The sequence below is a fragment of the Rhipicephalus sanguineus genome, chromosome 2 (genome assembly GCF_013339695.2).
Source record: "Rhipicephalus sanguineus isolate Rsan-2018 chromosome 2, BIME_Rsan_1.4, whole genome shotgun sequence".
NCBI lineage: Eukaryota > Metazoa > Arthropoda > Arachnida > Ixodida > Ixodidae > Rhipicephalus > Rhipicephalus sanguineus.
Genome location: NC_051177.1, coordinates 183433436 through 183444596, shown reverse-complemented (window position 1 = coordinate 183444596; position 11161 = coordinate 183433436). Strand labels below are relative to the sequence as shown.

The following is an 11161-nucleotide window of genomic DNA, read 5'->3' as shown; positions in this document are numbered from 1 at the left end:
TCATAAAATATAAATATTATTTTGTTGTTGAATGAAATTAGGTTTTTTGTTATTAGTGTTTGTTCCCACCACACCTAGTCGCGCTTCAATCGCTACTCCCATAACTCCCCATGCTGATGTCGCTGACAATAGGATCTGAACCGCTTTTCGCCCGAAGCTTCGCGACCTATTTGGATAGACCTTGTTACTACTGCCACCGTGCACTGACCTGTGTGTGACACGGCGGCGTCCACGAAAAAGGCGCTCTCGTCATCTGAGTATTTATCATGGGCTTTGGCTCTGGCTTTGCGCCTATCTGCATGGAATGTGGGGTTCATATTCCGAGGAAGAGGCTTGATGATGATGCCTGCCCGCCAGGCCTCCGGCAGTCTATGTACCTATGTTTGTTCCTAACATGCGTTGGTGGTGTGATGTTCAGTTTAGAAAGTACCGCCATGCCAGTTCTGGAGAGGGCTAGTCTGATTATTTGATTGTCGTGCTGGCCTGTGGCATGTTGAGAGCTTCGCGGCCGAGCCATGAGGTGTCGCCACGGCCGAAACGATGACAGCGCCTCGCCGGCGTAGGCAACGTTTATAGATACTTTTTCAGTTTCCGAACTCCTCCTTTCGAGGCGGGCGCGATTTGCTCCTAGGGAGTGTGGAAAGCGTATCCCCGGAGTCGGGGCTCTCCCGGTTTGGCGCGAAACCGGATCTGACGTTCCCATAGGGAGGTACTCCCTGCCCCTAGACAGGTACTGTTGTAGCTAGGGAAAGATCCGGCGATTCCTCGGCCTTGTCCCCAGCCTTTACTTGCCTATGTTCTACTCGGTACCCTCACCGCAGTCGCCGGCCTTGTTTGAGTTATGCCTTCTTTGCGCGGTGTGCTGATAGGCGACAGCCAGGTTAAATTCATGTGCAGGAGTCGCCTTCACTTGAAAACATCCGTCGAGACCTGCACATTTAGTTTTGGTGGTTCTGACGCTGTGCGAATGGCTGAGGCCGTCTCTGCGATGCACTTTCAGCGCGTAGACTGTCGTTTTGTAGTACGTTGGTGGTAACGACGTTTGCAGTAGTGCCAACGCGGACCCTCAAGATATATGCGACAATATAGGGGTACGTATTCTGAAATTGTGAGATGCTTGGCATCAGTCACTGAAGGTTGTATTTTCTTTATATTTTAGAAGTTAGTTCTGCAACTGCAGCACGATGTGGCCCCCGTGGTGTATACGTCTTCAAAGTGCTGCCACGTTGCTCCAGCTCTGAAGACGCCGATGCGGAGCGCCAGATCAAGAAAACGCGCTTGCTGAACCGCAAGCTGACGGCTACGCTGAAACGCCTGCCGTGTGTTCGAATCTTGAACGCCGAGGTAAGTTTACGCCGACATACTGGTGCGCGCCGCTGAGGGAAATGCCGTACCGTCGTGGTCGGCACGCAGCTTTTTTTAAGAACTTTTTAGCCACGCTAGTTGCTCATTGCTTGCGGTAAAGTGATGCGGTAGAGGTCTTGCGGGTTAAAATACTGACATGCCGACCACGACGATATGGCATATCCGTATTGCTGCACGGTAAACCTGCACTGCCAACAGACTCGATTAAAGCGGTATGTAGATGCGTACCGTCCGCACCGCATTCTAACGAATTTTAAAACTTAGTTGTAAGTGCTCCTAGCAATTTTCTCCCGTGTATATGCGTTCATCTGAAATACCTGACTGTTGTTATTGACAAGGCGTTCACACGATGTTGAGATACAGGGAAAATACTGAAATGAAGGTGACAATGCACGTTAAGCACGTGCACACCTTTTACGTGCACACCTTTTAGTGATCTTGCATGTGGCCATTATACACAGTGGAAAACAAGGCCTTGAAATTTAATGCCCTTTCTTTAAGACGGTGACATACATGGACAGTGAGGATGCTTATTTAGATTTAGCAGAGTGAGGCAACGTGGTGCCATTTTTAGTAGAGGCATTTGAGAATACATGGCTTGCATGTGCCGTCACATGAGCTGGCTCGTATGTTAGAGACAATTTTGATAAAGCATTCCAATGTCCGTGGAATGGTTCATCAACAATGGCAGTGGTAGTGACACAAGCATCCTAGCCTTTCTCACGGAAGGCCACTAATAGAGTAAGACAGTGTTTTCAAGGCATGGGAAAAGAAATGTTTGACTGAAACATCAGTATGTGGTGATCAGAAAACCGCCAGTGTCCGCATCTTCTCAGTGACAACCAACTCACTATGACGTTGTTAGGTAACTTTTGTTACCCTTGAATAAATGAAAGCCCACAAGTCACTGCTATCTCGATCTGTTTCAGTGGACGAATGAAAACCTGTCGACTAAATGGGTTCATGTATGTGAGGTACCTTTTGAAAAGGCAACAATTAAAATTAACGTTTCAGAACCACTATGGGCCCCTTGTTCACAATAAAGAATGCGAAGAGGGTGATTATTTATGGCCTAGGTGCCAGTGGGTGCTGGTGTATATCCTGGGTAGGTCAACACATGTACAGCTAAAGTAAGTTGCACACATACCACATTTGAGATCAGATGTATAAGATTTTCTTCATTGCGATTAGAGCAGTGGTGTCCAAATTAATCGCTTGGTTAGTAATGAATAATTATCCACCAGTGTTTGAGCATGTCTTGCCTTTCTCAAGGCATTTTTTATGGTGTTTTGTTGTTTGTTTGAACTTTTCGTTCCACTAATGTAGGATGTGTCACAGTTCACGCATTTTGTGGGTAACCTCCTGGAAACTATTTGTCTAAGGAGAACTTTGATTCTTTGGGAGGACAAACGGGAACAGCAAAAGTATGTGGGCATCCCATGGTGCAGGGAATAAGCGAGTCACTTGCAAGATTTTTTTACACTAATTGTGTGAGAATTTCCCAGATGCCAAAAAACTAGGTAACATGACAGCTCACACACGTTAAAGACCTCTTGGAGCAATAAAAGTTACCAGGGGTAATCTACAAAATTCCACGGATGAACTTTGATACGACATATCAGTGAGACTAGAAACCTCAAACGAAGTTCATCGTCAACAAACAGTGCAGCAGTGTACAATAGACAAAGAAGGGAACGGTTGTCTTTGTTCCCTTCTTTGTCTGTTGTCCACTCCTACCCTTTTTGTTGAAGATGGATTAGCAACTAGCCCAATCTCAAAGCTTGCCTCAGACGAAGGATTCAACACCAATAGTCACACTCGTTCGGAGCTTTGGCAATTTTAGAGCCCTGTAAAAGCCTTTTATTCATCAATAGAGAGCCATTGGGTGTTTCCCAATATGCCTTACAAGTTTGCCATTGAAAGTTCTGTCTACGTTAATGCAACAGCTTAAACATAATAATTCTAAGTTAGAAACACAGACAACTAACTGGCTAGAACGTGCTATCATATCCTAGTGGAAATGGAAGGACCGTAAATTATAGTGATAGAATCTAGCACACTTGCAGTTTCAACAGGATTTGCATTTTTAAAATGTGTTTCAATGTTGCAAAAACCGGTTTGTTGTGCAGCCTGGTGGACAGGCCTTCATACTGTGCAAAGGAGCCATTCGTATTGCTGTACAGTCTTCTGTTCTTTACATGCACCATAATTCGTGCTTGATATTACAATCTATATTATTAGGCATCCCCACTTTATTCTATGCTATTTATAAGGCAAAAGGAGTGATTGCTGAGAGGCGGCTTTGCCATCACTGTGACTAAGGGAACTGGCAACCTGTGTCAAGCCGTGGTGCTTATGCGCAGTGCGTATACATGCTGAGTGCACAAACACGAACCACAGCAACAGGGGCTTTATAAGCACAATGTTGCTTTCTTATAGATAAGGCCTTGCTCGTTTGCTGGCGTATTATTGCTATTGTGCTAAACTACCACTGTTTACAATGTGTTGTGTGTATGACTGAATTGGTGCGTAAAATTGTGATAAAAATTTCGAGCCATTCCATTTTGTGAAGGCAGGTTACCAGTGAAGCTGTCTAGCACATAACACACAAATATGAACAAATGTATGAACTCGTTTCTTGTTATGATTGGTGGTAAATGTGATGAAAGGTACACACACACACATTTGTTGTCTTGATCGGTGGCTCATTATTTTTTGGTCATGGTGATGACGATGGCCTTATTGTTGCTATGATGCGCAATGATCAGCTTGGTTACAACCTTGCACATGTTCTTAGCCAGAGTCTCATCTATGCCTGTCTGGTGGTGAGGTTTGTACAAATTGTGTCGCACAGGAAGCCAAAGCATTCTAACACAAATTGCATAACTACGGTGGTTTGTTTTTGTGTTTTATATTTTTTCAAATTAGAGGGTAAAAATTGGGGTGCTATTTTTCAAGCTGATAATTTGAGAGAACTCACATTTTTCGTGGAACCATCATTGAACTGCATGTTTTTGGGGGGGTTTAGTTTAGAAATGCTACATGAAATACATTTACACAAATTGATAAGTCAAAAGGTAAAGAGCCTTGATAACATCTAGGAAAAGACACATTTAATTCACAAAAAGCTGATCACCGATTTTTTACGCGTCCTTGTTAACGTACATTGCCATTTGCATGTGCAGCATGTTGGTTTTCATTCGAGAGCTGTCTCACCTTTGGATGTACAGAGGCATCCACTTCCACCTTGAGCACCGCACCGTGCAGCCAACGCTCCGCGGAGCGTCTCTCGCGGGCGGCTGGGGCACGCAAGCGCAGTAACAACTGTAGGTGGTGCCTTCGCCGCGTCGTCTGCTAAAGCGCAGTGGCTCCGCCTAATCGCGCTTGCTCTTCGATGAAGGTAACTTAATCTCATGGAAATCGAGAAGCGCAGCGACTGCGCCTCGTTCCGCACTGCTTTTTTACCTACTGTTTTCTTTTTCTGCATGCGATCCTAAAAGTAATAAACCTTGGCCCGTGCATGAGTAAGATCGCCAAGCCGGGCTGGCACTCCCGCAACTAAGCTACTCAGATGCTTTGTGCCGTACAGTTAGAATATTCCCGCTACTCACACGGTTGTTTTCATCAGCTGAAAGTTTGGCGACACAAAGTCGACAATAAAAAAATATAAGTTTGCGCTGTGAATTGAAGGCTCACGGAAAACTTTTTGCTTCGTGCTAAAGTTTGAGCCAAGAAATATATAAAGCGATACGCGGTGCTTTGGGTCACCTAGCAATAAAAAGGGAGTCAAGCTTTATTCAGCGCCTGCTTACAGAAGTAATCATTTGTCAGCGGCGCTTCTTTGGTGAACTGATCGCGTGATATGACTTCAGCTGAAAACTCTATTAGAATGCTTCTTCATTTTTCTGCATGAATGGCACGAATAAGCATGGTTGCAAATGAGTAGCAAATTAGGGCGGCGTATTGGCGAGTTAAATTCGCTAGCGCATGAAGGCAGCAGCGCTGATAACACCTGAATGTAATGTAACTTCTCTGAAATTGGCAAATTGCTCACATCCTTTTGTTTTCAGGCGAGTAACAATCCAAACTTTCGCACATTTAAAGCTGTTATGTCAGACCTTACCATGCATTTATCGCCAATTTTGCGGCGCCTAGCTTTGAAGCTGATCAAAAACATTTGCGTGAGCAGCGGGAACATTCTGGCTACTGGGCTCAAAGGAGCTGAGTTGCTTAGTTGTAGGAGTTCAAGCGCGGCTGTGAAAGTTTACTCATGCACGGACCGAGGTTTACTGGTTGTGAGATCGCATCCAGAAATGAAAGAAACCACTAGCAGCAAAAGCTAGACGGAACAAGGTGCAGTCGCTTCGCTTCTTCTGAACCGTGCTGGATGCTGGATTTGCATGCGCATAGCAAGAGCGAAGTTAGCTTCACCGCAAAGCAAGTACAATTCGGCAGACCTGCTGCGCTTTAGCAGACGACGCGACGAAGGCTCCGCCTAGAGCTGTCACTGCGCATACGCGCTAGTTACCCAAGCAACCAAGAGAGGCGCTCCGCGGAGTGCTGGCCGCACGGTGCGGTGTTCAAGGTGGAAGTGGACGACTCTGTACCTCAGCTGAAAGAACCCTCTCAACATCACAGCTTTCATTAGCTATAGTCGGGTACAACTTTAGAAGGCAGCGGCATTTTCCCCTCAAATGCGGATGCATACGAGCCTCCACCAATAGGCCGCGCACTTCAGGTGACGTCATGAGCCGGACGGCCGGTGACCCCGCCGACGGAGAACATGCCTAACATGCCTAGCGGGACTATTTCTTTAGTCGCGGAGGCAATTGGCTGCTGCACTTCGGTCATCTGGGCGGGGCCTCTCCTGTCTTCTAAAGTTGTACCCGACTATAGGCACAGCAATGTCATTGCAGCATTTGCTGGCCTCGGGTAGTGAGCAGCAGAGTCATGCCAATATTCAGTGAGTTCAGCAGCTGGTTAGTGTGGATTGCTTCCAGCAAGTACTGGTTGCACTTGTGAAGTGAATTCATGTTTTTAGTCTCTAAAATGAAGGTAGGTCAGTTGTTATGAAATGACTGTCTCAGCAGACAAGAGTCTCTTGCAATGGATTCAATACTGCTTGCAATTTCCATAATGTTAGGTGGTTTTCACCTTTGTTTGAGACGTTCCGTTTAACAGTGCAGTACCATTCTGTGGAGAGTTTTGTGCAAAACTCCACGCAACATCTTTTCACTAATGTGGTGCTGCTGTTGGGTTACGTAGACAAAACGGGTTTTACCAGTCATTGTTGAAAGCTCGCCGACCATCTGCGGATGATGGAGGATTTTAGCAAGTTTTGAAGGCGTCCGGACGGTTGCTTGCATCTGTGTGCGAGAGCAGACAATGCAGCACTGCATGTGTCACAACTTTGTGGGTGCACTTGTTCTTGCTTCCTACACGGTGATGTCGGTGTCCAACTTGTCGCCCAGAAACCGAAACCGAAAGTCGTTCATACAAATAAGGCGATGTGAAATAGTTTCGAGAGAATACATGAATTTGGGAGTGTGTCTCATGCTTCCTAGATCAATAAGAAATGTTAGCAACAAAGAATGCACAAGCCACAATTTGATGGCACCACCCCTTTAAGTGGTTGTGTGTGAACTTGACGTCAATTTGGACACTTTGGTGGCTTTGTAACTCCTATCTAACAAAAATAATGCAACATGTTTTTAGAGATTAAGTTAGAGCACGTGCTTGGCTTTAATTCTGGGGAGTTTAAAGAAAATTGAAGATGGCCTTTTTTTTAAACTGAATGTCGAAGTATTTTATTTTAGAGACGTTTCTTACCATATGCATTTATGGTTTGCATCTGACATCATCCTCGGCAATCATACTTAGCACAATGGTTAACCTAATGCGTGGCAAATCTCTGGAAAATTTGGGAAATTTCGAGTATTATAGACGCGGAGTCAAAAAAATCTGAAATTAGAGCATTATTGAGCAATGGGTGCCGTATTGCAACTTCTTTGCATAAGTTATGGGCAACGGAACTGCAACATAACATTTCATAAATGCACGTTACTCACAGTAAGCCAAGAAAAATTGACTCGCAGCTGCAATAATTTCTTTGTAGGTCTTGTCAAAATCGTATTTTCGGGAAATTCGCGAAAAGCAGTTCTGCTGAGTGAAGACTTCCGTCCAAATTTTTTTACTTAGGCAAATTTTTTTTTTCGCAAAACTAACATTGGTTTCGTGGCCATGGGGACTCATACAGCAAAATATTTTCTTTTTCAGCGATATTAAAGGGGTCCACAGACATGCACCGATGTTATCTGAATACACTCTATCTGCTACAAAGTAGTAATCTTCATGTTTGCTCATGGAATCTTTATGAAATCGGAAAAAATGTGGAACTAGCTGTACATTTGGTAATTTGCCCTACCTGCACGCTGTGGCACATAGGCTATACATAGGCGCCCCACTGATGCTTTTTTTAGTGTGAGCAATGGGGCCATAGTGGTCCCAAAGCATAATTTTACGTACTTTTAAAAAATTTGAGGCGCGTTCTAATATGTTAATCTGGTACCTTCCCCATCTGACAAGTTTTTATCAGACTTTTGACTATGTAGTGAGTGTACATCACAGGCTTGCTGTGTCAAATTCTTCTATTATCCGCACCAGGCTCTCTCCTCTAACACTGTTGTCTTTCACATATGAACATTAGATGCTTGCACGTGTTCTCCATGTATGGCAGGCTGAAATATTCATATTTATTTCGTTGGCTGCTGCTTCCTTGCGTTAGTGTCAAAGCAGTTGGGGCATTATACAAATGTGCAGGCAACCATTAATTGAATCTGAAATGCATGTGCCGTATTTACTCGAATCTAAGCTGATGTTTTTTTAATAAAAAACAATGTGCGAAAGTGGGGGGTTGGCTTAGATTCGAGTACCAAGATTAAGTTTTTTTTTTTCTGGCCTTGCGAATTTCGAGTGTCGGCTAGGTTCGAGTAAGTACGGTACATATTCTAGTACTGTCTCTATAGCTTCAGTGGTGGTTGGTGAGCTTTCAGTAGTGATTCATCGCAATGGTGGATGCAGGGTGTCGGAACGAAATGTTTTTCGTTTCGGTTTTAGTTTCGTTCCACCGAAAAAAGTTCTGTTTCTGTTCCGGAACTAAAGAAAATAATGTTTTGTAACGGTTCTTATTTTTATGCGAAAATTTGAAGGTAAAGTAACGATAAAAACATAGGATTTGTGGTAAACTTGCGCTCCTCTTAAGAACGTGGGACAGGTAAAACACGTTCTTCCCGCATTCTTCAGAGGAGCGCAAGTAACTGTACGACGAATTGCTACAGACTAGCGCGAGCTATGTGGGGTGTCGTGGCTGTGGCTGGCCCAGAAACCTGTCAGGGAGGAGACCAAGACAAACCAGCAACCATCTTTACTTCGCCGAGTCTCGGCCACAACTGCGAGCTGCGAGCGTGCCATCGTTCGTTTTCTTCTTCTACGGACGACGCGCTTGCAGCCGCCGCTTTTATACTTGTCTATACGCTTCTATACACTATAGGAAGGAAGAACCAGAGGTCAGCAACAGGAAAGAGCAGGCAACCACAAACGGTGGCAGCAAGGCGGCTGCCACGACGACTGCTAACCCGAAAATGGATGCGGAGCCCCCAGTTGCCACGGACAACACCGGGACCTTGGTTACGTGGTGGACGAACCGTGCCGACGTGTGGTCGTGCACGCCACGTGCTGTCCGCTGTGGCCAAGGATAGTGGCTACTGCGCCCTCCTCCCCAGTTTCACCGGAGGGAAGGGGGCAGTATAGAAGCGGTGGCTGCGGGCGTGCTGGCCGTAGAAGAAGAGAATGATGAGCGATGGTGCGCTCGCAGCTCGCACTCAGCAGCCACTGGCAGCGGGCAGTTGCGGCCGAGGCTCGGCAGAGTAAAGATGGTTGCTGGTCTGTCTTGGTCTCGTCCCTGAGGGGCTTCTGGGCCAGCCACACAAAACCCCAAAACTAGCACCCTTCCAAGTTACTGTATTTAAATTTCTCAAAAGTGAATTATGAATTTTCTGAGCAGGTCCTATGTTTTGTGTCAAGGGAGTGAGCATTTTCTCAGAAGCAGCCCGTCCTCGAGGGTGCAAGACCGCTGTTCTGATAAAACAAACTTCGGCACCGAGAATGCCCTCTCCACACTAGTGTGACTGGCACACGAAAGTCCACTTGCATTAATATAAACAGCTCTGGTTGCACTCTTTTCATTTTTCATAAAATTTGAACATCTTTACTTTGGAATTCTTGCATGAGATAAGCGCTAACACTATACCCTGACATATGTATTATTGCTCACATTGCATGACCTCGGTTGTTCCAGGTCACCAAGTTTTCCCGGGAACTGAAAACTGATAAAAAATATTTCGGTTTCACTCTGGAACGAAATAATAGATAACGTTTGTTATTTTCGTTCCGGCCAAAAATATCTGTTTTTCGTTACGTTCCGACACACGGGGTGAATGGCTATGTAATTTCAAGCTGTGATATTGGTGCAAGCCACATATACAGGGGCAATGCAAACATTCAAAGGAGCGTGTATTGATTTCAAAAGTTCCGGCTGAGCCCCATCTAGCAGTGAAAAATTTTCACATTGCAGCATACTAGCAACACGTTATGTTGCCAAATTTTTCCATTATCTTATGAAACTGTAGGCTGTGGTCCCATGTTGTTCACTTCCCTTTCTTTTTGTTTAGTGACTTCAGTTGATCTGCAAGTTCTTTCTTGTCTCAATGCATCACATTTTTCCTAATTGCACTAATTTTTTTTGTTCCTACAGCATCGGTTTCTCAATTCCTCGAAAGAGCCACGACGTGCGCCCTTAGCAATTGATGGGTACCATGTGCACAGAGGCCAAGGGATCGATCAGCTGGCCAAATCGTCAGTTCTCTTGCCCGTGATTTCAGACCTGGAGTGAAGTCACATGGACACAGCGAGCTGGTATCTGCTACAGGCTGCTGAAGTGCAGCCACTGCAACACAAAAGGCCGCGAAGTCCTGCGAGTGCAAGATTGGCCCCAGGGTCTTCAATTGAAAAGTAATACATATAGCATGACCTTGCATTAATTATCTTTCATAAAGTGCTAATCACTACTCGAACAAATCGGAGACGTTCTGTATTGCAGCAAATAAAGGTAGAAATTGCATATGTCATCACACCTTTATTGCCCAAAAAAATTGCATTTAGTGCACATTCATCAAGCAAGTGACCTATGCAGACACTATCTCTGCAAGCTCAGATGTGCACGCGCAGGGCCTTGCATTTAGGCTTTGCTATCTTGGCAGCCCTAAGGTTCTATTGCTACCTGTGAATGTGCCAAGCAGATTGGTCTGAACGGCATCACAAGTAGCTAAACCACATTTAGAGCGGCAATGAACTGGGCTAGTTGGTACTACTGTCATTATGTCACAGTGCGAGGAAAGAAGCCAAGGCACACAGTGCTGTGTCCCAGCTTTTTCCTCGTCTGGGAGCACTGGAACAATGAACATTTGAGAACATTCACTTGGAGCTCCTACATCACATGTTGGCTGCATGCTCCAAGCCCAGCTCAGTCCAGACAGGATTCAAGGCATCACAGTTGTGTTCGCATACATCATCTGTGTAGAGAACAAGTTATTTTGGATTGAAAAAATGGCCATCCACCTGTTTTGTACAAGGCTACCAGGAAATCCATACTGATTTCTCAGAAAGGAAGACAAAAAATTCGTACTGTTCCTGGGCTCAAGCCTGGAACCAACACCTTTCCAGGGCTGTTTCTCTACAA

The 11161-nt window shown here is 45.1% G+C and overlaps 1 long non-coding RNA gene across 1 annotated transcript; it reads left to right on the top strand.

The window, feature by feature from the left end:
* Positions 1–790: 790 nt before the first annotated feature.
* Positions 791–10273, top strand: LOC125757274 (uncharacterized). Its single transcript, XR_007415201.1, has 3 exons — positions 791–1091; positions 1160–1344; positions 10178–10273. It is a non-coding gene; the product is annotated as an uncharacterized LOC125757274 (long non-coding RNA).
* The last annotated feature ends 888 nt before the right edge of the window (positions 10274–11161 follow it).